Here is a 27,409-nt window from a genome sequence, read left to right on the forward strand (position 1 = left end):
TGGCAGCCCCAAGGCCACTGGGCAGGGCTGACCTGTCCCCTCCGTGTCTCTCAACTCAGGTCCAGGCTGGCAGCCTGGAGGCCAGTCTCCGAGGGACCTCAGGACGCCCCCTGGGCCGCGTGTCTGGGCTGAGAGCCACAAGGACTCCGTGGGCCTGCGGCCAGCCTCGGCGGCCTGCTCCCACTGTTCCGGACGTCCAGGGCCTGGCCAAGTCTGGCGGCTCCTCTCTGGGCACACGCCCTGCACATTCCTGTCTTTGCCCTTTGCCCAGGCAGTACCCCCTCCCCTCACCATCGCCTGCCTGCCCTCCTGCCCACCCCCACCTCCCGTGTTCAGCCTCGGGCCAGCCCCCAGGGCTCTGTCACTTTAAGAGGGCGATGCCCATGGCCGTGGTTGGCTGGGAGCGCCTAGGATGAGGTGCCACGTCTCACCCGGGGGTGGGACCACAGGGACCGCTCAGCGATCACTGATTTGTGGCCAGGCAGGCTCTGCCTTCTGGCTGAGAGGGCCACTGCTCTGTCTCTGGAGCCTTCTGTGGCTCCCCGACACCCTTGGTTCTACCCCAGGCCCCTGGCTGGAGCCCCGGGCACTCACTCTTCCTCCTGCACTCCAGGTGCCCCCGGTTCCCATCGCCTGGGCCTCTGCTTCTCTGCCGGGAGCAGCAGCTCCTCCTTCCTTCCTGCTGCAGGCCCCGCACGCCTTCCATACCCAGCTCAAATGTCAGCCCCTCGGTGCCGACCACGTCTCCCTCCTCTATGACCACGTCTGACTAGCCGACCTGATTCAGCAGCCACTCCCCGCGGCTCCCCCACCGTGGGGCCCCTTGCTGGCCAGAGCTGGAGGTGGGGCTGTCACAGGTAAGGGGACCCAGGCAGGGGCTGGTGACGGGGCCCGCTCCGGAGGGGCTGGGGCAACCGGCTGTGATCAAACACCCCTCACCACCAACTCAGGAGGGCATTGCCCTGGAAGCCTGGAAAGTCCAAACTTCGGGCAGGCAGGTGGCGGCTCATGGGGACGGGCTGGCAGCCACCCCCCTAGCGGAGCTACAAGCGGCCACTCAGAAGGGCAGGGCGTTGCCTCCCTGGGCAGCCAGGTGGGAGACTCCCTGGGGAGAGTCAGTGTCCCACACCCGCAGCCTGACCCGCCCCCCAGACTCACCAGGAGAGCCCATCTCTCTCGTCAGTGACGTTCTCGGGGCCTGCTCGGCGCTGGGCGTCTGCACTGAGGGTGTGCAGGGGCAGAGCAGGCCCGGCCCCGCCCCTGGGGGCGGGTGGTGAAGGCTGGATCTGGCCGGGAGGACCACAGGAGGTGCCTGGAGTGGGCAGGTCGAGGAGCACGCAAGGGCCAAGGAGCCCGTGGCAGGCAGGAAGCTGGGATGCGCCAGCCCCCAGGTGGGTGGGCATCTCAGGCGGGGCTGGACGTCTAGAAGGAGACAGTGAGTGGGGGCCGTCCAAGCCAGCCTTCCCACCTCTGGGAGCTCCCTGGGGGCTGCAGCCTCGCCACCCCAGCTGGCCATTCCTGGGGACCTGCGTGTGGCCCAGGCCCTGGGCCTTGCTCCTCCTACAAGCCTGGGAGCTCCAAGGGGCTCTGGCCTGGCTTTACCAGGGCCCCTCTGTCTGCTGCCCAGGGATGCACTTGAAGGGTGGGCCAGGGAGGGGCGGGGTGATGCCTTGGGAGGTGGGGGGCCGCAGGGATGGGGGGAAGCCTTGGGAGGTGGGGGGTGTCTGAGGCTGCACAGGTCTTGAAGGCAGAGCTGCAGGTTGGCTGGTGAACAGCACCCAGACCTGGGTTGGGGGTCTGGCCTGAACCAGCAGCCGGCTAGAAACGGGCCTGGGGGCCGCTGCAGAAGGGCAGAGGGAGTGGGAGCCAGGCGAGACCTGTGGGGCTGAGCGAGGCAGCGGCCGCTGGAGTCTGCACGCAGGCAGAGGTCAGAGTGTGGCCCCGGGTCGGGGGTCGTGAGCAGGTCTCTCCCCAGATCCCCACCCAGGAGGCTCCCGCCAAGCTGTGGCAACAAGGCCGGGGCCCAGAGTGGCTTGTGGCACCAGCTTCTGAGGTTCTAAAGATTGAGAAAGGGACTCCCTGGTGGCCCAGGGCTTAGAGCTCCGCGCTCTCACTGCTGAGGGCGCAGGTTCGGTCTTGGTTGAGGAATCAGCAGCCCACAAATGGGATGGCATGGCCCCCAGATAAAGTAAAATAACAGTTGAGATGAATGGACAGAGAACAACGTGTTGGTTTTAGGCTACATAGAAACAGCCTGACAGGCGCATACATTGCCACAGGGTCCCCGCAGTGAGTCTCACTAATGGCTGTCACTACACAGTTACAGTTTCTTTCCCCAAAGGAGGACCCCGGTCTTGCTCTCCATCCCCGCGTAAGGGCTGCGGGAGTCTGAGGCGGGGGCGCTGTGCCCCTGCCACTGCGCGGGAGTAGAGACCGGAGGGGCCAGTGTCCTCGGGGCAGGCCCCGGGCCTGGCTGGACCCTGGGCCCCTCAGCTGGGAAGCAGCAGGCAGAGACATCGGCAGAATGCGGCTATTTCCGATTTATAACCTAACAGCTCCGCGCGCTCTGGTGACTGAGCTGTTTTAGGCTGGCGTGGTGGCCGCAGGGTCTTCTCAGCCACCCCGTGGGCCAGACAGGGCTCTATTTCCAAGTGGTTCCAAGTAGTGGCATCTGGGAAAGCCTGGGCATGTGGTGGGGGCCTCAGGGTTGTGATGGGGAGCCCAGGTGTGTAGTGGGGGGGCCTTGGGGTGTGATGGGGAGCCCAGGTGTGTAGTGGGGGGGCCTTGGGGTGTGATGGAGAGCCTGGGCATGTGGTGGGGGCCCTTGGGGGTTTGGTCAGGGACCTGGGTGTGTGGTGGGGGGCTCGGGGCTGGGGCTACTACCCGATTTCTGGAACCCGGTCCACGCCTGCCCCAGCGAGCCCCAGAGGCCTGAGGCCCTGCCTGCACACAGTCCCCCAGCACCCCGTGGGCCCAGTAGTCAGGATGCCTGCTGGGCTGTGAGGCCCAGTCTGGGGCACCCTGCCCATCAGCTGAGCAAAGGGCATTGCCTGCCCCACGGGGCAGAGAACCCAGTAAAGGCCCACAGGCAGCCGGGGTGCTGGTCCTGCCCTGGCTCTCGCCCCTTCCCCATGCTGGGTGCCCAGGGCCTGCTGTCAGTCAGACCCTTGTCCGTCGGCAGCCGTGGCTGCCCCCGTGCCCTCAGCCCCTTGGCCTCCAGCCAGTGGCTCCTTGGGTCCCTGGCCCTGGCTGTGGCTGGGGTATGGGCGTCTGCCGTCCTGGTGTGTGCCTGGGCAGACAGCTCTGGGGACACAGGTAGCAGGAAGCAGAGGTTGGCGGGGCGCCATCCTTTCTGGAAGAGGCAGTGTGAGGCCCCAGGTTCTCTGGCCCCCATGTGTCCAGCCTTACCTGTCCCGGAGCTGAGAAGCCCAGGCTGGGACACAAGGTGCTTGCTGGGCGGGCAGGCTGCTCCAGGGGCTGCAGCCCAGACCCCCGTCTCTTTGCAGATGGCCTTCGGGGAGGGTTCTGGGGATGCTGCCCCTAGGAAGCAGCTCCGGGTGGCTGTCCCTGTCCCCGAGCCAAGGGCTGCAGGTCAGCAAGCTCCCTGTGAGGTCTAGGGGAGGGTCCCTCCTGCCTCTTCCAACTCCAGGGGGCTCCCAGCCATCCTGGGCTGTGTCTGCCTCACGCCAGTCTCTGCCATCACGTGGCCTCCCCCATGGTCAGAGCTTTGCCACTTGCAATGGCATTTCAGTTCAGTTCAGTTCAGTCGCTCAGTCGTGTCCGACTCTTTGCGACCCCATGAACTGCACCACGCCAGGCCTCCCCATTCGTCACCAACTCCCGGAGTCCACCCAAACCCAGGTCCATCACGTTGGTGATGCCATCCAACCATCTCATCCTCTGTTGTCCCCTTCTCCTCCTGCCTTCAATCTTTCCCAGCATCAGGGTCTTTTCCAATGAGTCATCTCTTCGCATCAGGTGGCCAAAGTATTAGAGTTTCAGCTTCAGCAGCATCAGTCCTTCCAATGAATATTCAGGACTGATTTCCTTTAGGATTGACTGGTTGGATCTCCTTGCAGTCCAAGGGACTCTCAAGAGTCTTCTCCAGCACCACAGTTCAAAAGCATCAATTCTTTGGCACTCAGCTTTCTTTATAGTCCAACTCTCACATCCATACATGACTCCTGGAAAAACCATAGCCTCGACGAGACCCACTTTTGTTGGTAAAGTAATGTCTCTGCTTTTTAATGTGGTCTCTAGGTTGGTCATAATTTTCCTTCCAAGGAGTAAGTCTCTTTTAATTTCATGGCTGCAGTCACCATCTGCAGTGATTAGGGACGCCAGAGAACCCTGCTGCCCCATCCCTGTCGTGGGATCTCGCTGTCCCCGCCTGGCCCCTGCTCCCCGTCTCTGGGCAATCGCTCCCATGGTGGGGTGATTCCCAGACTTGCCTCCCCGCCGCCGACTACTGGGCGGGTGCCCCGGCCCCCTACATGTCTTCTCAGTCCTCTTTGGGACCTAGAAGCATCTCAGGTGTGTCCCCCGTGCGTGGGATTGCCACTTCCGCACTGCGAATGCTATCCCTCCGCAGCCTCCCTTGGGAAGAATTTCAGTTACTCAGGCTCCAATCCTGGGGCCGCTGTTTGACAGATGAAGCATTTGAGCTTCTTATTCATTTTGTCTTGCGGCTGGTTTCCGTTGTGACCCAGAGGAAGAATTATAAAAGTCTGAGGAAATACTCAGCAATGGAGTATCCTATGTATTTGATCAGGAAGCAGAGAACTTTTTCTATAAGAGGTCTGAGGGAAAGTATTTTAGGTTTTGTGGGCCCCAGGTCTCTGGGTCTGTGTTGCAAAGCCTCAGTTCCCCTAAGGAAAGCAGCTCGAGGCTGCCAGTCAAGAAGGAGGAGCTGCCTGCTGATAGAAAGGGGTTTACAGAAACACGACCGTCACCCAGCCCCCGGCCGCCACTGGCTGACCCCGTACTATGCAGGTGGCCAAAGTGGCTAAACCAGACGTTTACAGCCGAACTGAGTCTCACAGCGGCGCTTGGTCTGGGCACTTATGGTGGCTGTGTGTTCCTGTTAAGTTGCTTCGGTCGTGTCTGACTCTGCAACCCCATGGACTGTTAGGCCGCGAGGCTCCTCAGTCCATGGGATTCTCCAGGCAAGAAGACTGGAGTGGGTCGCCATTTCCTCCTCCAGGGGAGCTTCCCAGCCCAGGGATCGAACATACAGCACCTGCATTGCAGGCAGATTCTTTACCACCAAGGAAGCGCGTGGCGGCCTCATCCACCACTTTTAAATGCAATGCAGTAGAGTTTCAAGAGACTAAAGGATTTCCCCCACAGTTTACACCGAATAAAGGGCTTTCCTCTTTGCTTAAACAATGATGAGCTTTTCAAATGGCACCAAAGCCAGATCATGGCCAAATTGCCACATAAAAATCTAAAAATAGAGGAAGACAAAGTGGATTCCATCTTTTTTGATTGTGGTAAAATATACACAATAACAGAAAGTTTACCATTTCAACTGTTTCTGAGTGGCATTAATCACACTCACGCTGAAGAACCAAGGTCACCATCTGTCTCCAGAAATCCATCCATCCTGCCCAACGGACACTCTGTCCCCAGTAAACTGCCACTGCCGCCCCGCCCCGGCCCCCGGCCCCAGCACCCTCCTTTCTGTCTCTGCACTTGATGACCACAGCCCAGAAGCTCACCGCTGACCCTGTGGTTGCCACTTCCTCGGGCCCCGTGGGTCACGCACCCCTCCTGGACTCTCCTCGGCGTGGGGATGGTGACCACTGCCTCTTCCCTGTCCTAACACTCAGACTCCCGGCCCCCCGTCTGCTCACCAACACCCTCTGAGCCGGCCTACCCCTGCCCCCTCCAGCCCAAACGCACATCCTGGACGCACAGCTGTGGCCGGCAGCTCCGGGCCAACCCACTAATCCACTGTGGGTGTGCTGAGACCCAGCCACTGGCACTCGTGGTTGTCCCCGGGGCCCCTCTGGCCCAGAGAGCTGGCCCTGCCCGTAGGGGCTCCCCCTTGCCCCTCCTGGCCGCCACCATGGACAGATCTGACCATCGCTGGGTCTCCTGCCCCCTCCACCCCATCAGCCATCCACAGTCCACTCTGGGGGCTCCAGTTGCCACTCCAGGCCCCTCACAAGCTTTCAGAGCCCCCAGGATGACAGTCAGACATAAATTTCCCCCCTTTTTTGGGTGGACCCCTCTCCCTTTCGTCCTGACAGTCCTGCCTCTGTTCACTGGCCCCACTCCCCACATGCACCCCCTCTCTGGAGGCTTCCTCTCCTCTGATCGGTTTCAAAGCCAGGATCGGGGAAGGGAGCGCTGTGGTCCGATCCTCATCTGGGGAAGCTGGGGTGAAGCCAGTGCCCAGAGTTTACTGGCGCCGGCGGGGGGTTCAGGGGCCCTTCTTCACCTAGTCTCCTCCTGCCCTCCATCTTTCCCAGCACTGGAGCCTTTTCCAATGAGTCAGTTCTTCGCATCAGGTGGCCAAAGTATTGGATGTGAGGCTAGGATGTGCATTTGGGCTGGAGGGGGCAGGGGGTAGGCCGGCTCAGTGGGTGTTGGTGAGCAGATAGGGGGGCCGGGAGTCCGAGTGTTAGGACAGGGAAGAAGCAGTGGTCACTTCGGCATCAGTCCTTCCAGTGAATATTCAGGACTGATCTCCTTTACTACGGGCCAGTTGGATCTCCTTGCAGTCCCAGGGACTCTCAAAAGTCTCCTCCAGCACCACAGCTCAGAAGCGTCAACTCTTCGGCGCTCAGGCTTCTTCATGGTTTATCTGTCACATTTGTAGATGACTACTGGAAAAAGTGTTTGAAATTGTCCATCAAAATTGGGGGGAAAAACCCCATATTCAAATATCTTTTCAGGGACTGAAAAATACAGGTGTGCGATGTCAGCAAGGTTGGGGGAATGAGGAGGCTGGCAGGACCCGAAGCTGCGACATCTGCCTGGAGGCAGGGACGAGGCGGCGTCTGAGCCGAGAGTGCTGCTCCATGGCCCTGCTCAGCCTGTTGGGGGCTGCGATGCTCGAACATGTGAGTCCCGTCGGTGGTCTCGCCCTGGAGGAAGGTGCCGAGGCAGCCAGCTTCGACCACCTCGCGCTCCCCAGCCAGAGGGTCCCGATCCCTAGAAGTCAGGCATCTGATTCCATCTTTCTTGGACCAAAATTAGTCCTCATTCAAGTGCTCCCTCAAGTCAACGAACGCGGGTGCCCGCAGAGCATGTGGACAGGAAGGCAGCCCCGCGCGGGGGCAGCAGGCTCTGTGGGCGTCAGTGCTTGCCCTCAGGATGCTCTTCTGGATTCAGTGCCTGTTTCCAGCAACAAGCCGCCCTGTGGCTGCGGTGAGAGCCTCCAACCTGCCGGCTGTGGCCGGACTTCAGGATCCCCTCTACTTGAGGGCAGCGACGCAGGTCCCAGGTGCCCAGGGCCAAGACACTCCCCCTGAGAGTGCTTCACAGCTCTCCCAGCTGGTCTCTGCTCGATCACTCCCAGCCGCGGGGCACTCACTGCCTTGGCAGCACTTTCCTGCGTTGAGGGGCCATGGCTCTCGGCCGGCCCTTCTGTCTATGGAGCTGAAATCTGCTGCCCAGGGTGCCATCCCCACCCCTCTTATCGTGGGTCCTACGTCCAGAAGGGTGTCCTGTGTCTCCTCAGTCTGAGCCACCCCCTAAAGGCTGGGTATGCGTCCTTCCCTAGGACTCCAGCTGAGTGACAGGCCTGTGGGGGTGGAGTCCTGCCCCCCCCCGCCGTCACTTGGCCCTGGTGCCAACCCCTGCTGCCCAGAGCATCCCGGCTTCTCTCCCGCCCTCACCCTCAGAGGCTCCTCTTGCTTCTGGCCTGGAGTTGGTGGTGGGCCCGGCTGGGCCCTGTCAATGGGACCTGGGAGGCCGCTGGAAGGGGCCGGACCCTTAACCCCCCAGGTCACCCCTTTCCCAGGGCCTTCCCTTGGGGAGCCAGGCTGGCGGCCGCCCCAGGCCCTGGCCAAGGACAGAGAGGATGCCACACCACGGAGCGAGGCCAAACAGTGCACCGGCGGCCTGGCCATGGCTGTCTGGGACCCAGCACCCCATCAAGGCCCCCAGGCGGAAGTGGGTGGTGCAGGCAGGGGCCAGTCCCAGGGTTCTCAGGACCAGGGTCTCCTCTGAACCTGAGAAAACAGGGCTCCTGGTCACAGAGTGGCCCTCAATGATGGGCCTTGCAGACGAAAATCTGAGCCGAAAGTGAGGTATGGGCTTGGGGCTCCGAGATACTGCCAGCCACCCTGTGTCCCTCTGTGGAGCTGGCGGCAGCCAGTCAATGCGGGCTCCCAGAGAAAACACTCAGACACACAGACACATGCGGGCAGCACACACCAGCACACCCAAGCACCCCAGAACTGGTTCAGCACAATATTTGCTCTGAGCCCAAACCAGACCCCAGGCTGGCTGCATCCCCTGGGGCCACACATGGGGAGGGCGGGCTGGTCCCCAGAGAGACCCCCCCCTTCCCCACAGTGCACACAGGCCCGCAGGGAGACCCCAGCCTGGACCCTGCATGTTCACTGAGGCAGTGGGGGGTGGACAGGACCCTGGACGTGGAGCCTTCTGGATGTGAGACGGTGGAGCGGCCTGTCTGGGGTCGAGGGAGGGACCCGCAGACCCGGGCAGCCTGGTGCATAAAGACGAGGCGGCGGCTCCTTTCTGGAAGGCTCCATCCCATTTCAGGCATCCCCTGTTGGGTGTGGCGGCCAGCAGCCCCCAGCCTCACGGGGAGACTGACCACAGGGAAGCCGCCTCACTTTCATGCCCTCCAAGGTGCACGGGCCCGGCCATGCAGTGTCTGACCTCAGGGGGCCTCGCCAGGCCCCAAACAGAGAAAGGCTCTGGATCTTTACGGGAGTCACAGAGCCCTGGGGGCCTCTGGCTGACTCAGCCCACTCAGCTATCAAAGAGCCCAGGGCTCCCTCAGGTGCGCCCTCTGCACCCACTGTAGGAGCCCCTGTTCCCCGGAAGCACCTTCCAGAGCAGGCAGAGAAAGCCCGGGTCTGCAGAGCCCGAAGGCCCCTTCTAGGAAGGAGAGTCCAGCAGGCTGGTGAGCATCTCAAGGCCGAGCCGGGAAGCGCCTTTGCTGGATCCATGTGCACCTCCACAGGCAGGGCCTGGAGGATCGGGTCTGAGCTCAAGGCTGCAGGGTCCCCACTCCCAGCCTCCGTCCTGCCCCTTCGCCAGGCAGGGTCCGCCCGGAGGGACGCGCTCTCCTGATGGGGAAGTGGCCCGGGGCTGTGCCAGGCGCCTTCCAGAAGCGGCTGCAGAGCCCACACTGCTCCGCCGTGTCCAGACCTGCCCTCAACCCCTTGGACCACAAGGTGAGGCTGAGACCCCTGAGCCTCTAGGGGGCCCCTCCTTGTCCCAGACGGATGCTCTGAGGCCTGTAGACCTAGAGGGCACTGGATGGACCAGGGCCAGCACACAGAGCATCCAGCTGGGGAAGCCTGCACCAATGCACGGGGGAGATCCGGGAGCTCCCAGACCGGGGCCCTCAGGACGTGAGGACAGCACCCCAGGAGGGCCAGGGTGCCCAGGATGCTGGGCACGGGTGTGTGCCAGCCCCACCCCAGCCTGGCCATGGGGAGACAGGACAGAGGGCGGAGGCCAAGCCCAGGAGGCGCAGACTCGTTCTAGTCCACGTTCCTCCACCCCTCAATCACTCCCTCAGCCATTCACTGAGTCACTCGTTCAATTGCTTGCTCACTTGTTAACATGCTCGTTCACTCACTCACTCATTCTCTCACTCACTATTTCATTAACTCAATTATTCACTCACTCATTCGTTAAGTCCTTCATTCATTTGCTTGCTCACTCATTCACTCAGTCACTCACTCATTCATTCATTGGGTAACACATTCACTCACTCACTCACTCGCTCACTCACCCTGTACTCAGCCTCAGTGGACACCAGACACTGTTCCAGATGCTGAGATAGAGCTGTGATCAAAACAAACTCCTCTTGTGAGGAGCTTGCGTTCCAGGAGCAGAACCTTGGGACCCCCACCCACGCTTAACACCTGGATTGTGCCAGGTGTGGCTGTGGGATGGGGCTTCCCCTCCATCCTGGGGCAGCCTTGCCTCCAGCTGCGCCCAAGGAACAGAGAAGGACGCCCTCACCAGCTCCGTGCTCCGCTCAGAGCCTCGCTGACCTACCCTGTGCCCCCGCTGTGCACCACCCCCAAGGCGGGCACACACAGGAAGGGGAGACAGGCTCAGGATGAATGAGACAGATCAAAGGCACAGATAAGGCCACGCAGAGCAGGGTCTGGAAGCATTTAGGGCCTGGGGAGGAGGGGCTGCCGCCCTGGGAGCTCCATCTCCAGGCCAGCCTCAGCTGACTGCGCCCGGCTCCCATCACCAGCACAGAGAAGCCACGCCGGGGTATGGCACCCTGTCGGCAGGGTGAGGGCATCCAAAGCCTGCTGTCCAGCTCTGTAGCCAAGTCAAACCCCCACAAGCCCTGGGGGAGCCCCTACCCCCAAGCCTCAGTTTCCCCACCTGTCAATGGTGCCGTGCCCCCACCGGACCCCCACTGGGTTAGGGGCTCCCACGGAAGTTCTGTGGACAGATGGGGTGGCCTGGGGAGGGAGTGGGTGGGAGGACAGGGGATGGAAGGGTGTCGGGGGCTCAGGGCAGAGGCCCAACCTCCCTGGCTCCATCCCTGGGGCACTTCTGTCCTGGGCATCCTCTGGGCACTGCTGGGCACCGCTGGGGTGCCTGCCTCCTGCAGACAGCCACCCCTAGGGCCGCCTCTCCTGAGCTGCAGACTCACCTGCATGTCCGCTCCACATGCCCTGGAGCCAGAACCACCGCCGCCCTCGCTCGCACCTGGGGCAGCGCCATCCAGCCACCCCAGCCGGGGTCTGGGGCCCCTTCATGCCCGCTCTCCCTGGGGCTCAGGTCGAATCGAGCCCGCCCTCCTGATGAATTCTCACCTGTGTCTCCTCTTCCCTGGAAGCTCCTGCCCACGGCCTGCCCACAGGCCGCTGTGCCCTCTGGCCCCCTTCCCCCACCTTCAGACACATGGGCATGTTGCACGGCCCACTGTCTCGCCCCGTCTGAGGCCCAGTCCCTCTTTGTCTCTTGCACCTGGAGCATCGCGCGGGCTCCTGACTCTGCTCTCTGGGGATCTCCCAGGGCCTGGCTAAGAGGCAGAGTTCTGTCTGTGGGCCAGCCTGGCTGCCCAGCTTGGAATTCATGCCTGCCGCCCCAGCACAGCCCAGAGGCTGGATTCGCCCAGTGCCCAGCACCTACTTCAGGCCACTGTCATCCTTCTCTCCAGCAACTCCAGCCCCCTCCCAGCCAGTGTCCACTATGCCCCTTCTGGTCTGCACTTCCTAGGTCCACACCCTCCATGTGGCCCCCAGATTCCTGCCCGATGGACCCTGCTGGCCCCTCCAGGGAGCAGACGCTCACACCCTGGGCAGTGGGAGCCACGGAGAGCTTTCACCCGCGGCCAAGGTGCCGCCACATCTTCCCTGGGGCAGGGGCTGGGTGTGGGGGCGGGACCTCCTGTGGGCCTCGATGCCCTGAGCACCCGGGTCCCTCTGTGTGGATCTGAGCCACAAACTGCTGCCCCCTGCCCTGCCCACCCCCGTCTGCACCCTACCTGCCTCCCTCATCCTCATCCTCCTCTGGGCGGTCTCCCGGGTCTCCAGGGACCTGGCGGCCAAGGCTGGCCCTGGCGCCTTCCTGCCCTCCTCCTCAGCCCTCTCGCTGGCTCCATCCTTGACCCCCAGACGCGCCGTGTCCTCTGCACTTGGCCTGCTCCTCTTCCTGTCCTTGCTGGTGGATGTCGCCCACCGGCAGAGCTCCAGGTCTCCCCGGCCAGTCCGCTGTCCCCTCCAGTCTTCAGCCCTGAGCCTGACCCAGCATGTGGCCAAGGGACGTCCCAGGGGACGGCCCACGAGCAGCTCGGTTTCCACCTGTCAGAATGAGGGGTTCCCTCTCTTCCTCTGGACGATGGAAGGGGGACAGGTGACCTGTGGGAGGAGCCTGGGTCCCGGAGTCCCACCTGGAGGCCCCGCTGAACACCCACCTGAGCAGTTACGCGAGCTGGAGGAAGGAGGTGGACTGTCTGAGAGGGTAGCTGGCTCCCCTGACGGGTTTCCCCCGCGAGGCCTCGCCAACGGCTCGGTGCGCGGCTGACCGAGCGCTGCAGGCCCCGCAGGCCAGGGCGGCCTGATCCGCGGTCGCCGGGATGGGTGCAGTCACTTCTGTGGCCCTCAGTCGGCGTTGTCAGTCACACAAGTTCTTAATTTTTTCTTCCTAAGGCTACTTTTTCTTGTGTTTTATAAAAAGGCTGAGTTTTGTGTTTTTTTTCAGGCTATGAAAATAATGTATCTTTGCAGAATGCACCTTGGACGGTGGCGAAGGAAACTGGAGAAGAAGAAATACTGCTCAGAACACGGAGGTGAGTGAGGCCTCCTACCAGTGCCGTCTCGGCCCTGTCTCATCTCCGTCACTCGAGCGGTGGTTCCGGCATTTGAAACGTTGGGGTGAGGAGGGGGCTGACGGCAGGCAGACAATGGAACTCGGGGTTATGACTGAGTTACTCGACGGAAGGGCCATGAAAACCCGAGGGCAACGCGCACACGCTAGGGACTTGAGCAAGAAAGCAGTCCCTTGTGGCTCCCAGAGAGAGGTGAGCTCCAGGGTGACCATCAGGTGTCCAAGCTGCTGGTGCGGGGCTGCCGCCACGGCCCTGCTCAGGAAAACCTGGGACCCCAACGGTGGAGCCGGGACGGCTGGATGGACGCCCCCAGGATGCTGAGTTTCCAGCCTGAGCCTGACGGGCGCTCTGAGTCTGCGTGGAAGCAGACCCCTTCCCTGTGAGGAGCCGGGTCCTTTCCTGGCTTCCAAGCCTGCTGCAAGCCTGGCATCACCGCATGACCCAGCCTGCAACCTGTGAGACCTTACCAGAGGGGAGGGAGAGTCAGACAGGGACAGACGGCGAGGACACGAGCCCTGAGTATCAGCAGTGGGAGGGTGACACCCACGTGGCTGAGCGTGTAGGGGAGCAGGGGCTCGCCCGGCCGCGAGGGCCGACGGGACGCGCACTGCCAACCAGGCTGGCGGCTCCCGTTTCCTATAAATCCGTTTACGATGCTGTTTTAGTTTCCGGTGTGCAGCAAAGTGATTTAGGTAAATATATGCTTTTTGTACTCTTTTCCATTACAGGTTATCACAAGAAACTGAATACAGTCCCCTGTGCGGTCCAGCAGGTCCCTGCTTTTGGTGTGTTTTATACGTACGAGTGTGTATCTGCTGATCCCAAGCTCCTACTGTATCCCGCTCCCCTCCTTTCCCCCTTGGTAACTGCAATTTCCGTTTCTATGTCTGTGAGTCTCTCTCTTTTGTATCATTTTCTAGATTCTACATGTAATTGATACCATAGGCTGTCTGTCTGTCTCTGTCTGACTTACTTCCTTAGTATGATACCCTCCAGGCCCATCCATGTTGCTGCAAATGCCATTGTTTCATTTTTTATAGGTGAGTAATACTCCACTGTGCGTGTGTGTGTGTGTTGTATGTGTGTGTGCGTGCACGTGTGTGTGCGTGTGCATGTGTGTGTGTTGTGTGTGTGTGTGCACATGTGTGTGTTACTCGCTCAGCAGTGTGCGACTCTTTGAGACCCCATGGACACAGCCTGCCAGGCTCCTCTGTGCATGGAATTCTCTAGGCAAGAATACTGGTGTGGGTTGCCATTCTCGTGACATATATACATCACGTCTTCTTTATCCCCTCATCTGCCGGTGGACGATTAGGTGCTTCCGTGTCTTGGCTACTGTAAACAGTGCTGCTATGAAGACAGGGGTGCGTGTATCTTTTCGATCATGGTTTTGTGCAGATATAAACCCAGGAGCGGGACTGCTAGGTCGCTGTTGTTGCTGTGCAGCCTCTAAGTCGTGTCCAACTCTTTGTGACCCCGTGGACTGCAGCACACCAGACTTCCCTCTCCTTCACTATCTCCCGGAGTTTGCTTAAACTTGTTTCCATCGCGTTGGTGATGCTATCTAACTATCTCATTCTCTGCACCCCCTTCTTTTGCCTTCAGTCTTTCCCAGCATCAGGGTCTTCTCCTATGAGCTGGCTCTTTGCATCAAGTGGCCCAAGTATTGGAGATTCAGCTTCAGCATCAGTCCTTCTAATGAATATTCAGGGCTGATTTCCTTTAGGATTGACTGGTTTAATCTCCTTGCTGTCCAAGGGACTCTCAAGTCTTCTCCAACACCACAATTCAAAAGCATCAATGCTTTGTGCTTGGCCTTCTTTATAGTCCAACTCTCACATCTATACACGACTACTGGAGAAATCATAATTTTGACTATATAGACCTTTGTGGGAAAAATGATATCTCTGCTTTTAATATGCTTTCTAAGTTTCTCATAGCTTTTCTTCCATGGAGCAAGCGTCTTTTCATTTCACAACAGCACTCACTGGCCGCAGTGATTTTGGAGCCCAAGAAAACACAGTCGGTCCCTAACCTTCCTTACTGGACCTTTCAGAGTGCCCTCATAGATCCAGTTGTTGGGATTACTAACTGCCAAGTGTCTCAATGTCAACTATAAATTCAGAGACCGTGAAAAGGACCGCTGAGTGGGTCTATGAGCCCAGTAGACCTGTGTAGCTGGATGTTGACCTGACTCTGTCTATTTATTGACCCCATGGGTCTCCTCGTTAACAGGGACCCATGGCAGCTCTTCAAGATCAGGGTATTGGTGATCTGTATTTAACACCCCCACAAGCACACAGCCTCTTGAGTGAATGGCCTTGGTTACTCAGGGGAACAGTCGAGGGACCCCAACAGCAGCGCTTACCGTGATGTACGGGACCTTCCCCTCTCCAAGCAGCAGGTTCTGGGTCTGAAAACAAACGCAAATGCAGCTGCAGGGCTGTGGCTGGGGGCTGTCACACCTTCAGCCTCTTTCAAGTCCATCCCTGATCCCTTTTGAGAGCAGCTCCGCCGAGATACAGACCACTTGTGGTCATTTGCAACTCACCGCCAGACAGGCTTGACACGTGTCAAACTCACACACACGTATGTCATGTAACCTGCAGCCACAGCTGGGTGGCATGCACACACGTGGCTCCCAAGGTGTCCTCGTGCCCCTCCCCCACCTGCCCCACTGCAAACGCTGACTGTTGCGTTTTCCGGAGCCTTCTGTCCTTGGAACCAGGCAGGGAACCCTCCTGTTCCTTTGGCTTCTTGCATTCCGCACTGCCCCTGCCAGTCTGGGCTTCCCTGGTGGCTCAGCTGGTAAAGAATCCGCCTGCAATGCAGGAGGCCTGGGTTCCATCCCTGAGTTGGGAGGATCCCCTGGAGAAGGGAAAGGCTGCCCACTCCACTATTTTGGCCTGGAGAATTCTATGCACTGTATAGTCTGTGGGCTCCAAAGAGTCAGACACGCCTGAGCGACTTTTGCTGCGGCTGCTACCGCCTTCCTGAGCACTTCACCCATTCCTTCTCACTGCCCAGTGGACTGTGTCCCACAGAGTCACCCCTGTTTGCTTTCATGTTTTTCTGCTGATGGGCATTTAAGTTGTTTCCAGTTTGGGATTTTTCCAAATAAAGGTCTCATGAGCATCCACTTGCAAGTCTTCGTGTGGACATGCTTTCTTCCTCTTGGGTAAACATTGAGGTGGTGGGTGTTTGGGGTGTATACGGGAGGTGGGGGGTGGTTGGGGTGTATATGGGAGGTGGGGGTGGTTGGGTGTATATGGGAGGTGGGGGGTGGCTGGGGTGTATATGGGAGGTGGGGGGTGGTTGGGTGTATACGGGAGGTGGGGGGTGGTTGGGGTGTATATGGGAGGTGGGGGTGGCTGGGGTGTATATGGGAGGTGGGGATGGTTGGGGTATATATGAGAGTGGGGGGTGGTTGGGGTGTATATGGGAGGTGGGGATGGTTGGGGTATATATGAGAGTGGGGGATGGTTGGAGTGTATATGGGAGGTGGGGGTGGTTGGGGTGTATGTGGGAGGTGAGGGGTGGTTGGGGTGTATATGGGAGGTGAGGAGTGGTTGGGTGTATATGGGAGGTGGGGAGTGGGTTGGGTGTATATGGGAGGTGGGGATGGTTGGGGTATATATGAGGGTGGGGGCTGGTTGGGGTGTATATGGGAGGTTGGGGTGGTTGGGGTGTATATGGGAGGTTGGGGTGGTTGGGGTGTATATGGGAGGTGAGGAGTGGTTGGGTGTATATGGGAGGTGGGGGGTGGGTGTATATGGGAGGTGGGGGGTGGGTGGGTGTATATGGGAGGTAGGAGGTGGTAGGGTGTATATGCTAGATGGGGAGTGGTTAGGGCATATATATGGTAGATGTGTATTTGACTTTTTATGAAACTGTACACTTGGGGCTTTCCTGGTAGAAGAGTGGAAAGAAACCACCTACCAATGCTGGGGACAGGTTTGATCTCTGGTCCAGGAAGATCCCACACACCAGGGCAACTAAGCCTGTGTACCACAGCGACTGAAGCCTGCATGTTTCAGGGCCTGAGAGTCAGAACTCATGGGCCTCTGTGCCACTCCTCCTGACACCCAAGCGCCCCAAGCCAGCAAGTGGCAACTACCCAGCTCATGTGCTGTGGCTACTGAAGCCCATGCTCCTGGAGCCTGGGCTCTGCAATGAGAGAGGCCACCGCAGTGAGAGGCTACTGAAGCCCGTGCGCCTGGAGCCTGGGCTCTGCAACAAGAGAGGCCACCGCAGTGCGAAGCCCGAGCATGGCAACTCCAGAGTGGCCCCTGCTCTCTGCAACTAGAGAAGAAAGCCCGCATGCAGCAGTGAAGACCCAGCACAGCCAAGAGTAAACGAATACACACAGTGCTGTGTGCACGTCGATCTCAGGCAAAGGTTTAAGACATATTTTTTTAAAAAAAGAAGCTGCACATTGGAACATAAATGGATGCAGCCACCGTGGAGAACAGTGAAAGCTCCCTAACAGAATCACCATGCGATCCAGCAATCCCACTCTTGGACATACATCCAGAGAAAACTCTAATTCGAAAAGATACACGCAGCCCAGTAGCAGCGGTATTTACAACAGCCAAAACACAGAAGCAACCTAAGTATTCATCAACAGAGGACTGGGTAAAGAAGATGCAGTGTATGTACACAATGGAATATCACGCAGCCATTAAAAGGAACGAAACAACGCCATTTGCAACAGTGTGGATGGACCTAGGGATGATCAGGCTAAGTGAAGTAAGTCAGACAAAGACAGCACCATGTGAGACCACTTATATGTGGAACCTCAACCGTGACACAAATGAGCATCTCCGTGGAACAGAAGTAGACACACAGGGATAGAGAACAGATTCGAGGTTACCAAGGGGAGGGGCACGGGGAGCCATGGGTCCCAGGAGGCGCTAGAGGTGAGGACCCGCCTGCCGACGCAGGAGACGTTCCGAGACGTAGGTTTGATCCCTGGGTCGGCAAGATCCCCTGGAGAAGGAAATGGCAACCCAATCGAGTATGCTTGCCTGGAGAATCCCACGGACAGAGGAGCCTGGTGCGTACAGCCCGTGGGGTCACCGAGTCAGACACGGCTGAGCGACTAAATGATACCAGTAGAGATGGAGTAAGCGATCGTGAGCCGCCCGCGAACAGTCGTGAGTGATTCCTAAGTGCCGGCCAGGAAGGACGAGCAGGAGGGTGACACGAGCCCTGCGACGCTCAAGGTCTGACCCGCAGGGGCTTTTAGGGGCCCGGTGGCTGGGGACATGTCTGGACCCTTCAGAACGCACGTCACTTCCCCTGTGAAGTCGGTCTCACGCGGCCCGGTGGGGCTCAGCTCTGCAGAGAGTGCAGTCCCCACCAGGGGTTTCTGTGGCGTGTCTGGGGCGGCATGGAAGCCCCAGTGGGGAGTAGCGTGGCCTGGACCAGGAGACGGCCCTGCACACCCTGAGGCTGACACAGCACCCGCCGGAGAGGGCTGGGATGTTCTGCCCACGGCCCAGCTAGAGGGGCTCCTTGGTGAACATCAAAGGCCTTTGTCAGGAAATGCACGGATCGCTGAACTGAGGGGTAGAAGCAGGGGGCCACCGCCCACTCGCCACCCCACTCAAAGCCTGCCCAGGGCTGGGGCTGTGTCCCCAGCTCTGGCCTGGGCACGGCTGCCCCCAGGGCCCCAGGTCCTCATGTCCAAGGGCCAGGAGAGAAGCCCTGCTCAGCGGGAGGAGACAGGGCGGCCACTGCCCCGCATGGCCCTCCACACGTGCAGGACTCGGGTGGGCGGGGGTGCCTCCTGGTCCTCCCGGCCCAAGGGTAACCATGAAGGGGCAGGGGCGGCAGCCCCAGCCTCAGAAGGGCGTGCTCCGGTGCTCAGACCGCCCAGCCGAGGGGTGGAGCGAGCTTAGGAGCAGGGTGGTCTCGGTTGGGGGCCGCCGCAGCTGAAGGTCACACAGAGGGCAGCCTAAACAGAAGGGGTTTATTTCTCACAAAGCTGGAGGCCGCAAGTCCAAGTTGAAGGTGCCAGTGTAGGGAGACTGGTCAGGGCCCTCTTTCTGGTTCACAGACGGCACCTGCTAGCTGAGTCCTCTCTTGTGGGGAGGGGGCTTGGTGGGTCCCTTTCTCAAGGGCTCTTATCCCTTTACGGGGGTTCCTGGCGTGGGTGAGAGGCCCTGAACCGCTCTCCCTCGGATGGGGGTTTTGGGAGGAGCAGGAAGAGGTAAGCTCAGCAGTGGAGGGAAGGCAGAGATGGGCTGGGGTCGGGCCACAGGGAGGCCGGAGGTCCAGACCACAGGTGGGTGGGCGGGAGTCAGAAAAGGAAGGAAGGGCCCAGAGGAGTGTGACGGTGGAGGGCGTGTGCGGAGCATTAATAACGGAGAACGGGTGTGAGTTACGGAGAATGAGGGGCGGCGAATGGAGCATCAGGAATGGAGTACGGAGTATGGAGAACAGGAAGTGGAGCATGGAGTAATAGTCGTGGCGTATGGAATATAGAGCATGGGGACAGGCGTGTAGTTAGTGGAGGAGGAGCATGGGGAATAAGGGACGGAGAATGAGACATTAAGAATGGAGTATGGATTGCAGCGTGCTATTAGCAGAGATGGAGAGTGGAGCATTGACTGGAATATGGAGTATGAAGAAGAGGGATGGAGAACGGGGTGTTGGTAACGGGACCTGCTAGCTGAGTCCTCTCTTGTGGGGAGGGGGCTTGGTGGGTCCCTTTCTCAAGGGCTCTTGACGGGGTGCAGAGAATGGAGCGCAGAGTGCCAGTGGTGGGCCGTGAAGTACTGGGGACGGAGCACTGAGTGGAGCAGCAGTATGGAGAGTAAGGGACGGAGCAGGGAGTACTGACCACGGACTTGGGCATGGAGCACGGAGAATAAGGGATAAGGACTGGACTGTAGAGCATTAACAATGGAGTGTAAAGTACAGAGCATGACTAGTGGAGAATAGAGTGTGGATTATGGAGAGCAAAGCATGGAAAATGGAGTGTAGAGCATTAGTAATGGAGTGCGAAGTATGGAGAATGGAGTACTGAATGAAGTAGGAGTGTGGAGAACAGGAAATGGAGCATGGACTATTAATAATGGAGTGTGGAGTACGGAGAATAGAGTGTGGGGGATTAATGCTGGAGTGTGGAGGATTAATGCTGGAGTGTGGAGAACAGAGTACCCCCGCCAGGTGGCTCATAGGGTCCCTAGAGGTGGCGATCTGCTTTAGAAGCAGTGGCCCCCGGAAGGAACTTGAGGGCACTGTGCTCAGTCAGACGGGCAAACGCTCCATGATCTCAGCCACCTGTGGAGTCTAAAACAACTCAGGTACAAGGAAGAAACTGGGTTGTCCCAGGCTTGCCCAAATGGGCAAAGAGATCCCAGGTCAGGGGGCCCTTGATCAGCCAGGTCAGCGCCACAGATCGCAGGGCGGTTGAGGATGTGTGCAGGGTGACCATGCTCCTGCCCCGGAGTGGACACCACGTGGGCACTGCCATGAGGGAACAGAGGTGGGGTGGGGGTCACTGGGCCCTGGGCGAGCCGGAGGACAGTGGGGACCAGGGGTCAGAGGGGCGGGGTCAGCGCGGGGCTCCTGGGGGGCTGGGGCAAGGAGGGAGGCCCGGTCCCGGCACTCAGGGCTCGGGTTCCGGAAGGATGCTGGGTGCGCAAGAGAGAATCACCCAGAACGGAGGCAGGAGGAGCGTCAGAGGGCAGAGGTGAGCAGGCGGTAAGTGCCCAGGGCTGAGGGGAGACCTGAGGTTGGGAGGAGCACAGACTCTGTGCCCGGAAGGTGACGTGAGCCTTGAGGCTGGGAGGTCTCAGGGAACAAGGAAATGGTCTGGAAGCCCACTGGGGAGTGAAGAGGAGGCTTGCCCGCCTCCAGGCCGAGGGCCCCAGCCTCCACTGAGGCCCCTTACCCTCCTGAAGGCTGGGCAAACCTAGGTGTCCACTTGGCCGCAGAAGGAGCCAAGGTTCAGGAGAGGTGGGGCGACCCGCTCTCTGCGCCTTACAGACCCTGCTGCCAGCAGACACCCTACCTTCAGCCTCTTCTGCCGGGGCCCCTCTCCCTATCGGAGCCTCCCTCCCCACCCTCTCCATCTCTGGCTCCCAAGCCTCTGGGCGGGTTTCCACCAGCCAGATCCTGTCGAGGAGGACGGAGACTTGAGAAACTGGGACCTCGACGGCCCCTCCTAAAACCGCCTTAGCACACCCAGCCTTGCACGCCTCCACGTGACTCCGACCTTGGGGCGCGCCTCCCCACCCAGCCCACAGACACGCACCCGCCTGCCCAGCCCCGGGCCGGCCCCGCCGAGCCTGCACAGAGCAGCCACAGCTGACTGGCGGGGCAGGTGCCTGCAGCCCCCCGTGGGGCTCAGAGTGCCTATCAACCTGCCTGAGGCGGGAGGCTGGGCACTGGAGCAGGGTGGGGGGGGCACCTGCAAGCCATCACCCTGGGCCCAGGTGAAGGCCGCGGGAGGGGAGGGGGCGTTGCACAAGCCAGGAAGCAAAGGTTGGGGAAAAACAAATGTTATAAGTCAGCTTTCCATCCCTTCCACGAAAAGGCCCTCCATCCAGCCTCGTGGCAAGCAGGGCAGCCTGCCAAGGTTGCTCGCCCACACGCATCAGGTCCCTTCCAGGCCACCCCCCAGCCCTGAGTCTTGGTCCCACCCCGCCAGCAGTTCTCTCCTGAGGGGAAGGCTCTGGGGCCCCAGGAGCTGTCCGTTCCCTGTGCGGCCTGGGGCCGAGCCTGGCCACCTGCCGTCAAGCCGAGTGACGGTGACAGGCTGGGGAGCATGTCACGGGGTGGGAGTGGGGGCACGCCCTTCTCCTGCGCACCCGCGACCCGACCCTCCCGCCACAGGGAGGCCCCCCCGGGGGTTCCCCAGGGCCAGGCAGCCCCCAGACCACAGACAGGCTAAGACCTGGCCAGGACCCGCGAGCAGATGGGGAAACTGAGGCCGGGGAGGAGGGGTGGGAGGGCGCAGGGAGCACCCCGGCCCTGGGAACCAGCCCTCGATCCCGGGCTGGGAGTTGGGGCTGGCCTGGCGCTGCTGGTGCCCCCCAGCCTGCCCCCTCCTCTGTGCCCTCGTCCCGGGCCGTGCCAGGGTGGGGAGGGCTCTGGCAGGCGGAGCTGGTGTGACCGTCAGGGCAGACCCCACTGGGCTGGACTGGAGTCCGGCTGAGACAGCATCTGCTTCAAGACCTTGGGCATGCTGAGAAGGGTGGAGGTCGGCTGGGGGCTCCTGCCCCCACCCCAGGTCGCAGCCCCTCAGGTGGGCTGGGTCTGGCCCAGGTCCATGGAGTTCCCCCACCGGGCCTCCCTGGCTCCAGGCTCACCCCTGCTCAGGAACCTTCTATGGCTCCCCAACACCTGCTGGGGGACTGCCCTCCTGCCCCTTAAGTGGGGAGGGGCCCCAGCCACTGCACCCATTACCACCCCATTGCCCCAGGTCCCAGCATTGAGGCAGAAGGGGCACGGGGCCTGCTCCCACCCCGTGGGCTCCACCCAAGGTGTCCAGCGGCCTCTGGGAAGATCCCCAGAGAAATGGAGCCCCAGGTCCAGAGCCCGGTCCTTCCCTGGGGCAGGGGGGACGTCAGTGGGGAGGCCTCCTGCTGGGAGGGTCAGCAGAGTGCAGCTGAGTCTGACAAGCCTGGGAGTGAGGGGGAGCTGTGCCCACATCCCTAGCAGGCCAGGAGACTCTGGGAGCCCCACAGGGCCGTGGGAGCGTCCTGGGGACCTGCCCGACAGAGCTGAGCTGGGGGCTCAGCCCAGGAATGCCCCCCGCCCCCCGCCTTCCTGTCCTGCTCTGGCTGCTCTGTCCTTGCCCAGCAACCTCCTCAGACCCCCGCCCAGGGCCTCCAGCACTCGGGCCTCCCCACCCAGCCTCTCCCACGCTGCCTCTTCCAGGCTCCAGCCGCAGCCACACCCTGGCCCCCTCTCAGGCCTTTCCAGAGCTGCCCAGTCCCTCCTTCCTGCCCCCCAACCTCCACCCCGGTGGTGCCCGTGGAGCCCCCTTCCACCAGCACAGACTGGGTGGAGCTGCGGGCCTCGGGGTCTCAGTCCCGGCTGGGCCTCGGGAGGGGCCTCCACTACCCGACCCTGAGGCTTGGCCCCGTGCGGGGGGAGGGTGGCGGGGATGTGGTCAGAGGGCAGAGGCTGCAGGGCTGCTGGGGGGTGGGGGAGATGCTTGTCAGGAAGCCCTGGGTTTGGGGAGCAGCTGGGAGGAGTGGGCAGGGGTCCTCACACTGGGGAGGGAACTGGGGGTCCCCCATAAACTGGCTCAGCCCAAAAACCTCAGCCCACACGTGTCCTTCCCCTGCAAACAGCTGAAATGTTGTTGTCTCCTGCGCCCCCGTGAGGTCAGCGGACCTCATGACACCCACTTTGGCCTCTGAGGTGGGGTGTTTGGGGGGGTGCAGCATGGGGGACCCCTGCCCCTGTCCCAACCAGCCCCCAAGCCGGGCCTTCCTTCCTGGTTTCTCTGCCTGGGCGGCCCAGAGGCCTGAAAAGAAGGCAGCTCTTTCCAGGTGAGGCCCCGCCCCCTCTCCCTTCCTTGAAACTGGGGACCCTCTTGCCGGCCACAGAGACCCCTCAGCTCCTGGGCCCAGCAGGCCGGCTGCACAGTCCTAAGGGGAGCCCCAGGCCTGGTCTGGGCAGGACTCCAGCTGCAGGCTGGGCCCTGCCCGTGGTTCTCGTGTGGGCTGAAGCTTTCAGGGACACAGCACGACCTCTGATCTCCCGGGAGCAGAGCCTGGGGGTCACAGTGCTCAGCGTGTGAACGCTGAGCCCCGGCTGCAGGATGAGGCTCCCAGGAGACTGGTCTTGAGCTTTTCAGGCCGGCCGGCAGGCCTCAGTCTAAACAGAGGACGCTGATAAGAGGGTGGTGGCCAGGAGGCCCAGGCCACCCACCTCCACACGGCCTCCTGGGTGCTGCAGGCCTCCAGGGAGGGACACTCAGGAAGGACCGCCTGTGTGTTGGCCATTCAGCCCCAGCGGGGGAACAGGCCTGTGCCTGGGGGGCCTGGGCCCCAGGAGCCCGTTCCCTGAGCCTTGGATCACGGGGTGCGGCCCAGAGACAAGCAGACCAGGTCCCTGCAACAGGGAGTCACTAGGGAGAAAGAGGGGGCCACAGGCACCTCAGGCCCCGTGAGCTGCCGGCGGCGCCCTGAGCGCTCCGCCCGACTAGTAGGGCCTGAGGAAGCAGAGGCTGGATGCTGTCAGGGGGTGGGAGGAGGGGCGCTGGTCACACACGCCCACCTCCCCCAGGGCCAGGGGCCGCAGGACACGCAGCCCCCCACGGTGTGAACCGGGAGTATAGCAGCCCCTCCCTTCTGGGGGGTCTCAGCACAGAGGAGGGGCTTCCCTCATCCCCAGGGAGCCCCCTTCAGATCAGACTGTGCTTGGGGGCAGGGTGGAGATGGGTCCGTTGGAGGGGAGCCTCCAGGCAGGCAGGAACCCCGGACTCTGGCGAGGGGCATGTCAGAGTCCCTCAAGGAGGGGTGAGAGGAAGTCCTGAAGTGCCCCCCGGCTCCGTCAGCTGACCCTGCGAGGCTGGGGTCAATGGAAGCCACATGCCTTCCCAGAAGAGGGGCTCTGCGCCCCCCTCCCTGCCCCCCAAGCCCAGTCGTGCTCCACCGCCCCCCTCCCACCCCTCGGCCACCTCATGCCTGTCCCTCCGGTGCTGGTGGCCTCCAGGTGAGGCCACCTGTATCTTTTGCTTGGCCTCTCCCTGGCAGCCCAAGGTCCCTCCTCCTCGGCCGGTGGGTGAGGTCTGCTTGGTGGGGTCCTTCCATGCCTCCCTCCCTGGCTGGGCCCCTCCTCCCACCTCCTGGCGCAGGAAGGTGGAGGGACAGCTGGAGCAGGCCCACCAGGCGGGCCCTGGGAGAGGGTGTCCCGGCCACATGCTCAGAAGCACCCAGGAGCATCCCCAGGGGCTCCGACCTGCCCTGACAGCCCTAGGCAGATGTTGGTGGTGGGGCGGCCTCCTGGGGGCCTCCAGCCGGGCTGCCCGACCGTCCACCCAGAAGCCTGTGTTCCAGCTGCAGAGCCAGGCTCCCCACCAGCAGCGGCTGTGGACCCCCCGACCCCAGGGCCCCAGGACCCAAGATCAGGACTCTGCAGGCCCACCTCCAGGGCCTTGCTGTAGCCCGCCCGCCCAGACACTCAGGATCCACTCCTGGGCTGACGGTAGCTCCACCTTGCCCTGTGTCTGGCCAACCCCAGGGGCAAGGGTGTGCCTCCCAAGATGCCCGCCCCCGTGGCAGAGCCTTCTGTGGCCGCACAGCTCCCTACACCCAGCTTCCAGGCACGGCCCAGGGGTCAGCTCCACATCACTTCCAAGAAGAGTACCCTAGACCCTACTGGCGCCTTCGGGGCGACCTGCCATCCGCCTGTCCATGGGGCTTCCCAAGTGGTGCGGTGGTAAAGAACCCGCCTGCCCACGCAGGAGACGTAAGAGACGCGGGTTCAATCCCCAGGTCAGGAAGATCCCCTGGAGAAGGGAATGGCAGCCCACTCCAGTATTCTTGTCTGGAGAATCCGTTGGACAGAGGAGCCTGGCGGGCTACAGTGCATGGGGTCACAGAGACAGACACGACTGAAGAGACTTAGCATGCACGCAGGCACGTGGGCTTGGAAGGCCCGAGTGGCCTTCCCTCCAGCACCAGGGAGTCCCTGGGACCTCCTTGGTTGTTAGTACCGGGAGGAAGCAGAGTATCCCCCACCCACACACCTCTCCAGGGCCATGTCTGGTGACGTCGCAGACCTGGACAGGCCTCATGTGGCCACAGCTTGGGCTTTGCCCTCCTGGAGCTCAGGCCTCCCTGCCGGACCCTGCTACCCTGGCCACTTCCCTGGCAGACCTGTTTTTCCAGGCCAAGGTCACCGCTGATGAGGGCTTCAGCTGGACAATAATGCAGCATTATCTATCTGAGGACCCCAGCCTGCCCGAGGATCCCAGCCCTTTGGCCTCCACCTGGGGAGGGGGCATCCGCAGGGGCTGTGGGCTGGCACAGACCCTTCAGCCCTGAGCTTGAGCCCTAGTAAGGAGGGCCCCCACCTGGGTGGGATGGCCCCCAGGGATCTGCCTTCCCCAGGGCTGCAGGGTCCTCAGGCCCTGACCTTCCTTCTGGTGACCCCGGATCCTAGAGCAGGTTAAGGGTCCAGGCGCCCTCTGAGTGGAGTTACCTCCTCCATCAGACATGATTGCATCCCCCACCAGGGACAAGACTGACCTACCCTGAGTGGCCTGGAGCACCCATGCCCAGGAGTCTCTGCTGCTCTAACGGGGAACAGGAAGGCCTTCCCCACGGGGGAAGCAGGCCCAGGACTGGGTCCCTGGCTGGGACCACAAGAGCCCCCAGCACTGCCCCATGTTTGTCCTGCACGGGTTCTGCAGCTCTGGGGTCGGGGGGACTGAGCAAACGCTGCAGACTCAGGTGCGACTCAGGCTGGAGACCCTGGCATTCAGGCACCAGGGCGGCCAGCCCAGGAACGACAGCCAGACGGCTCCAATCTCAGCTGGAGCCCCCGCACCCAGCTGGCCACCCACCGCTCCAGCGGGCACCCCCAGCCCGGCCGGCCGCTCTCCTCTGCCCAGCCTGCGGCACCCTCCTCCCCCTCCACCCCCCGCCTATCCTCGGTCCCTCCTCCCCGGGGGGGCCCACGGTCTCCGGGCTGTTCTGCCCTGGTCCTCATCTCCTGCCCCCGCTCAGCATGTCCACAGCCTCACATCCCTCCTGGCCCACCAGCCCCTCCTGGAGACCCCCGATGGGACCCGTGCCAGCCCCTCCACACGGCCCGCGACCCTACGGGACTGTCCCTCCCGTGGCCTCCGAGGCGGCTTCCTTCTGGGCCCAGCGGGATAAACACAGGAAACAGGATTAGCGAGGAAGGGGAAGCGGCCCCCGAAAAGGCCTCTGCGGGCCGGGCCGGGTCGGAAATACCTATCCTTGAGAAACAGCTGGCGTCGTGGACCAGGGACAGCCTTCCCGGGGCCGCATAGATGGGGGCGGTCAGGAGGGAGCGGGGGGCGCAGGCAGATGGGCCCTGCTGGGCCGTGGAGCCCACCGAAGAGCGGGCCTAGGGTGGAGCCTGGGCTGGGGGATACAGTGGGAGTATCCCCAGAGAGGCGGCCACCCCAGCAGGACAAGTGAGAGTGGGGAGCACGGCGCTGCGGCCCCTTGACGGCCCCACCCCCAGCGCCCGGGGCCTGCGGCCCAGCCGGCCAGCGCGCTCCGCCCGCGGGGGGCACGGCCCGGCCGGCCAGCACGCTCCGCCCGCGGGGGGCACGGGACCCTCTTGCCGTAGCAGCAGCTGCTCTTCCTGCTGCCCTGGAGCCAACGTGGCTGGTGGTGGGTGGCCTGGGTCCTCTGTCCCCACCTGCTTCTCTCCCTGCAGCTTCATGGGTCGAGGCCTTGGCTGTGGGCATCTCCCAGGTGTGGGCCTGGCCTTGCCTGCCACCTGTGGGTGGGCACCTCTGGCTGAGTCTGAGAGGCCTGGGAGCCCCACCCAGCCGCCTGGGGCCCTAAGTCTCCTCCTGGCAGCCCTGGGTCTGCCCAGGGGAGAGTTCTGGAAGGGCTCTGGGCTCCCCACTGGCCTGACCTGAGAGTATCTGCCGAGCCACCCCCCACGCAGAGAAAGCAGTGGGTCCTCCCTCAGCTGGTCCCTAACAGTGGGAACCCCAGAATCCCTCCGCTGGAAGCAGTGGGGCTCTGGGTGGCCAGCATTTGGGTTGGGCAGGTGGAGGCCCGTGTGCAGACTGCAAGGTGGGGGCAGGGGATGACCAGGAATTATAGGCTGGAGAGAGGAGGGGGGAGGTGGGGGGAGAAGGGGGAGGGTAGGGGGAGGAGGGGGAGGGGAGGATGGAGAAGTCGGGAGGAGGGGCCTCTGGGGGGTCAGCAGGAGGGC

General features: G+C 61.8%; 1 long non-coding RNA gene across 2 annotated transcripts; it reads left to right on the forward strand.

Moving 5' to 3' along the window:
* Positions 1–462: 462 nt before the first annotated feature.
* On the forward strand, positions 463–13,477 carry LOC102396949. Of its 2 annotated transcripts, XR_003109714.3 has the most exons (3): positions 463–857; positions 6,903–12,475; positions 13,243–13,477. It is a non-coding gene; the product is annotated as a WAS/WASL-interacting protein family member 3 (long non-coding RNA). The 2 variants fall into 2 exon arrangements; XR_006641138.1 differs by having other exon boundaries at positions 6,903–13,477.
* The last annotated feature ends 13,932 nt before the right edge of the window (positions 13,478–27,409 follow it).

This window comes from Bubalus bubalis, chromosome 5 (assembly GCF_019923935.1).
Source record: "Bubalus bubalis isolate 160015118507 breed Murrah chromosome 5, NDDB_SH_1, whole genome shotgun sequence".
Taxonomy (NCBI): Eukaryota; Metazoa; Chordata; class Mammalia; order Artiodactyla; family Bovidae; genus Bubalus; species Bubalus bubalis.